Genomic DNA, 6,000 nt, shown 5'->3' on the forward strand with positions numbered 1-6,000 from the left:
TACCTTGAAACATGTATGTAATTTTTTTTGCCCAAAATTTTAGTTCTACCATATTTTCCAAAGTACGATTTGGGGTTATTTTTCAAAAAGTTAATGTGTGTTTGGATTTACCCATGTTTTTGTCTATACATTTTCTCACCATGATTTGCACTGTAAGTCTAATAGAATGCAATTCTTCGTCTTTTTTATCTACTAATTTGTCCAAAAAGTCTAGAGCAGCGTCTTTGAAAATATTTACTAAGGAACATATCTATGAAAATTTCCTTCCTTTTATAGTATATTCTTGAGATTTCCTTTATTGAGGGTCTCTGTGGGATAAACTCTCAAATTTTCTTTTGTCTCATGCTATCTTTATATCACTATCATTCTTCAAAAATAGAGTCACTAAGTGTAATTTTAGTTGAAGAGTTATTTTATTTCTTCAATTTGAAAATTACCTTGAGCTATTTTCTAGCTAACAGTGTTACCTTTGCAGGCAATCTCTCTTCTATTTTTTGAGAATTGTTGTTAGTCTCTAGTGTCATTTTGGTACTCTTGCCCCTCTTCTTCCTCTCCTTTTTCTCCTCTTCTTTTACAGTTTCACTGTGATGTAACTGGCTATGGATTTCTTTTTATAGTCCCAGCTTTTGGTGAATTGGATTTCCTGAATCTTTTCTATAAATCTTGAATTTATAGGTGAAAAATTCTCATGTATTTATGCATTCATTTTTTAAATCATGGTCCCCTACCCAACATCCTCTCCTGTAGATAGAAATTATCACAATTGTCACTAAACAAGCCAGTGTTCAGTCAGATGACCATCCATGATAATCAGTAGAAAGAAATTGATGGAGGCATAGCCAAGTGTTGGAAATGTTTGAATATTAAATACAGCATTAATTTATTGCTTAAAATTAAATCCATATAGAAGATAGTAACAAAACCTCGCCATATTTTATTACCATCAGGGGCAGCCTCCTAAAATGAATATGTATAAATTCTAGAACTTTAAATTATACTGCTGAGAAGGGATGACCATCAGCAAGATGGCAAAATAGAAAGCCACAGACCTTGTTCCCTGACAGAGACACCAATTTAACATGAGTATATGGTCCAAAAAGCTTTTATGAGCTCTCCAGAAACCAGTTAGGAAGTTGCAGTACCCCCAAGTAATGCAGAGCCAGAAACAGCTGCATTGAAATGGATAAATAAAACTATGGCATTCCACCCACTACAGATTTTCCTCCAAGTTGACACAACTCAGAGAGATCAGGAGAAAATGACCAATTTATTGCTTCTGTCTTCGGACAGAAAGGGAAGAATGGAACATATGCCAAACATTCTGGGTTTTCAAGGGTTGGGGGGAGTCTGCCCAAGGGACTGGTTTCTTTCTCACTTGACTGGAAGCGCTCATACCAAACTCTCATACTTTGGATGCCTGGGGGCTCCTGAGAACAAAGGAGAGTTTGACAGCTTGAGGCCGCACCACAGAACCTGCAATACCATCGATAAACACAAGAGGGAGCAAGAGACTATCCGCTCCGGGAAAAGAAACCGTTACGGAAGCCTCTAGTGCGTTTTTCACTTCAAATTTGTTTTCTTCAGCTCTGTGACTTCTGTTTGGTACTTTCGTATATTTTCTCTTTGTTGAGGTTTTCATTGTGCTCATCCATTCTCCCAAGTTTGGTGACCATTTTTACGACCCATTGCTTTAAACTCTTTATCAAGTAAATTACTTATCTCCATTTTACTATTACAACCCTCCACCCCCAGAGGTTTTATCTTGTTTTCTCCTTTAGAACACATTCCCCATTTCCTCATTTTATTCCTCTGTGTTTTCTCTATGTACTAGATAAAACAGAGCTTTCCCAATCTTGAAGCAGTGGCCTCACGTAGGAAATGAACCGTATCTTCAACCTTGCTCTAACTCTTTTTTCTCCAAATAGAGACATCTATCTCATGGAATATTCTTATGGTTGTGTGAAGTGGCAGGTTCGAATTCTGTATGGTTTACTTTTGCTGTTTTGGCTTGAGCTTTAGATGTCATACCCAAATGCCATGTCATTCTTTGGCCTTATTAGCTGCCTCAGCCCTGACAGGTGGGGTTCATAGTTGAGGAATAGGCTCCAGGGAGGACTGGCCATAATCCTGGGTCTATTTCTCTTGGTGATCCTGGTAATGTGCTCTCTCAAAACGACAGAAAGTCTCTGCCAGTGAACTGCGAGATTGTTCAGGGAACCCACTGGACCCAACTTATGAGATAGACTACCTTCCAAACTTGAGGTAGACTAGGTTCCTACCTGGCTTCCCTAGTGGATCAGGCAAAGAACCTGCCTGCCAGTGCAGGAGATGCAGATTCAATCTCTGTTTCGAGAAGATCTTCTGTATAAGGAAATGGCTACTCATTGAAGTATTCTTGCCTGGGAAATCCTATGGACATAGGAGCCTGGTGGGCTATAGTCCATGGGGTCACAAAAGAGTTGGACAATATTTCGTGTCTAAACAACAGCTACAAGGGTCCTACCAGATTGGACATGCTTTATCTATTGTTTCAGTAGAATGGGGTGGGGGGCGGGTGTTGATGAGAAAGGCAGTCTCCTGTACAGTCTTTTAGTCCCTACTTGGTCAGATAAAAACGGGCCTTCTGCTTGAAACACATCCTGTCCTGAGATAAAGAGCCCACATAGCCTATGTCAGGCTTATAACCCTATGTGGGAATCTATTTCCCTGTTTCATAGTTAATGTGTATTCTTTTGTTAAGCTTACGTGTTCATCAGTGACCCTCAGGCCTGCTCACAGCTTCCAGCATTTCAGACTCCACAGGGAAGGGGTTGTGGTCCTACTGTGGCATGGGAGGGGTGTGCATAGCTGCTGTGGGGACCTGCTAGACATGGGGAGCTGACAGACATACTAAAGCTGACTTTGCTCTGTCTCTTCGCTATGGAAGTAAAGTTTTGTTCTATCCTGTGCTTGATTGTGTTGTTGTGTTTTCCTTGGTGACTCTGATACCAAGGTGCAGTGAGCAGACTGGACTTCTATTTCTGGTGATTGGCAGTAATGATGATCTTTGTTTCCCTCCAAGCAGTCAGAGTCCTCCCCTGACATCAGCAATCAGTACAAGGAGAACCTGTGAGTTTATTACCTTGATGGCAAAAAGGACTGTGTGGATGTGATCAAGGTTACAACCTTGAGATGAGGAAAAACACTGGTGAGCCCAATATTATCCTATGAGTCCTTAAGAGTAGAGAAAGTTTCCAGCTATAGTCTTAGTTATGCAATGACATAAGGCTTGGAGACATGTGACATGAGAATAAAATGGTCCTTCATTGCAGGCTTCGGAGATGGAGGAAGAAGTCTATGAGCCAAAAGCTGCAGGAAGCCTAGAAGCTGAAAAGAGTGAGGAAGAAAATTCTTTAGAAAGGAACACAGCTGTGCCAACACCTTGATTTTAACCCAGTGTGCCCTGAATTAGACTTCTGAACTACAGAACTGAAAAACAATAAATTTGTATTGTTTAATCCACTAGTTCAGTTCAGTTCAGTCGCTCATTTGTGTCTGACTCTGCGACCCCATGGACTGCAGCATGCCAGGCTTCCCCCTCCGTCACCAACTCCCGGAGCTTACTCAAACTCATGTCCATCGAGTCAGTGATGTCATCCAACCATCTCAGCCTCTGTCGTCTCCTTCTCCTCTCGCCTTCAATCTTTCCCAGAATCCGGGTCTTTTCCAGTGAGTCAGTTCCACACATTAGGTGGCCAAATTATTGGAGTTTCAGCTTCAGCATCAGTCCTTCCAGTGAATATTCAGGACTGATTTCCTTTAGGATTGACTGTTGGACCTCCTTGCAGTCCAGGGGACTCTCAAGAGTCTTCTCCAACACCACAGTTCAAAAGCATCAATCCTTCGGCACTCAGCTTTCTTTATAGTCCAACTCTCACATCCATACGTGACTACTGGAAAAACCATAGCTTTGACTAGATGGACCTTTGTTGGCAAAGTATGTGGTAATTTATTTATTGTTGTCATTTAGTCACTAAGTCATGTCTAGTTCTTTTGCGACCCCATGGACTGTAGCCCACCAGGCTCCTCTGTGTATGAGATTTTTCCAGGCAAGAATATTGGAGTGGGTTGCCATTTCCTTCTTCAGGGGGATCTTCCATACCCAGGGATCAAACCCCTGTCTCTTGCATTGGCAGGTGAATTCTTCACCACTGAGCCACCAGAGAAGCCCAGTGGCTTTGTTACAGGGACCATAAAGAACTGATTCACACCTCTTTCAGGGAATACAAAGGAGTCTACAGTCATCTCTGTCTTGAGAACTGCCATTCCTTCATTCAAAGCAACTCCAGGGTATGATGTCCCTTACATGTACAGCCTCTCAGTTAGTGTCTGATATATATTAACTGAGGGGCTTCCCAGGTAGCTCCATGGTAAATAATCCACCTACCAATGCAGGAGACGTGGTTTAGATCCCTGGGTGTGGAAGATCCCCTGGAGAAGGGAATGATTACCCACTCCAGTATTCTTGCCTAGAGAATCCCATGGAGAGAAAAGCCTGGCGGGACACAGTCCATAGCGTCACAAAGAGTCAAACATGACTGAAGTGACTTAGCCCACATGTACGCTCACATTTATGACTAACTGAATGAGTAAATTGAAACCGTATCTCATTTGTGTACCTAGATTATTGAGTAGGCTAATGTTGAGCTAATATGTAATTGTCCTCCAAAAGAAGAGCCATGTATTAATTTATAAAACAATCTATTGAGCCACAAGTTATTAATACTTCTGGACAATGTTTTACTTGATTTTTCTTTTTTTTTCTCTTATCCCTACTTCCAAAAGTTCTTCTATATTTATTTTGAAGGCTTCTCTTGTCTTAAACACATCAACAAACATCAACAAGAGCACAAAAGCTTTTTATTAACCTAAAGATATTATTCCTCAGCCTGCAGAAAGAATAGTGGACAGTGAACTGGAAGAAACTTGGCTTCCTGAATATTTTGTGGAACAAAGTGATCCTAACAGCCATAGACTGCTATCTCTTTCTGTCAAGTCTCTTTTGATCCCTTTAGACAGAATAACCCACTTCCTTCAACATTCTTATGGAACTTTGTACAGATATTTTTTCTAGTTCATATCCTATTGAGTTAAATTTGTCATCAATCCTAAAGGAAATCAGTCCCGAATATTCATTGGAAGGACTAATGCTGAAGCTGAAGCTCCAATACTTCGGATATCTGATGCGGAGAGCTGACGCATTAGAAAAGACCCTGATGCTGGGAAAGACTGAATGCAGGAGAAGGGGATGACAGAGGATGAGTAGGTTGGACAGCATCACCCACTCAATGGACATGAGTTTGAGTAAGCTCCGGGAGTTGGTAATGGACAGGGAAGCCTGGTGTGCTGGAGTCCACAGGGTCGCAAAGAGTCAGACACAACTGAGCGACTGAATTGAGTAGATACACATACCAAAGGGGCAGTAGAACCAGTCTTGTCCTTGCCCCGAGGAGAGTGCAAGTGTGTCTACTTTTTTTATTTCTTTGTATAGGTTGCAAGATTTGTGGTTGTCAGCTGGAGCTCCTTAGTTGAAGGAGCCAAAACTGGAGAATGTGGGCATCGATCCCACTACCTCTCACATGCTAAGCGAGCGCTCTACCACTTGAGCTAATTCCCCACCTTCATACTTATGTTTTTTCCTCTAGCTTTTCAGAGTACCACCCCCACTGTATTTACTCTTCTGAGCAGCCTGAACTTCAGAATATTTCAAGGTCCTTAAAGAGACCAAACCAGCCAGTCCTAAAGGAAATCAGTCCTGAATATTCATTGGAAGGACTGATGCTGAAGCTGAAACTCCAATTCTTTGGCCACCTAATGTGAGGAACTGACTTGTTGGAAAAGACCCTAATTCTGGGAAAGATCAAAGGTGGGAGAAGGGGATAACAGAGGCTTAGATGGTTGGATGGCATCACTGACTCGATGGACATGAGTTTGAGCAAGCTCCAGGAGTTGGTGATGGAC

The 6,000-nt window shown here is 41.8% G+C and overlaps 1 non-coding gene across 1 annotated transcript; it reads right to left on the reverse strand.

Annotated features, from left to right (window-relative positions):
• Positions 1-5,583: 5,583 nt before the first annotated feature.
• On the reverse strand, positions 5,584-5,656 carry TRNAA-AGC. Its single transcript has one exon. It is a non-coding gene; the product is annotated as a tRNA-Ala (tRNA).
• Positions 5,657-6,000: the final 344 nt, after the last annotated feature.

This window comes from Bison bison, unplaced genomic scaffold (assembly GCF_000754665.1).
Source record: "Bison bison bison isolate TAMUID 2011002044 unplaced genomic scaffold, Bison_UMD1.0 scf7180017860731, whole genome shotgun sequence".
NCBI lineage: Eukaryota > Metazoa > Chordata > Mammalia > Artiodactyla > Bovidae > Bison > Bison bison.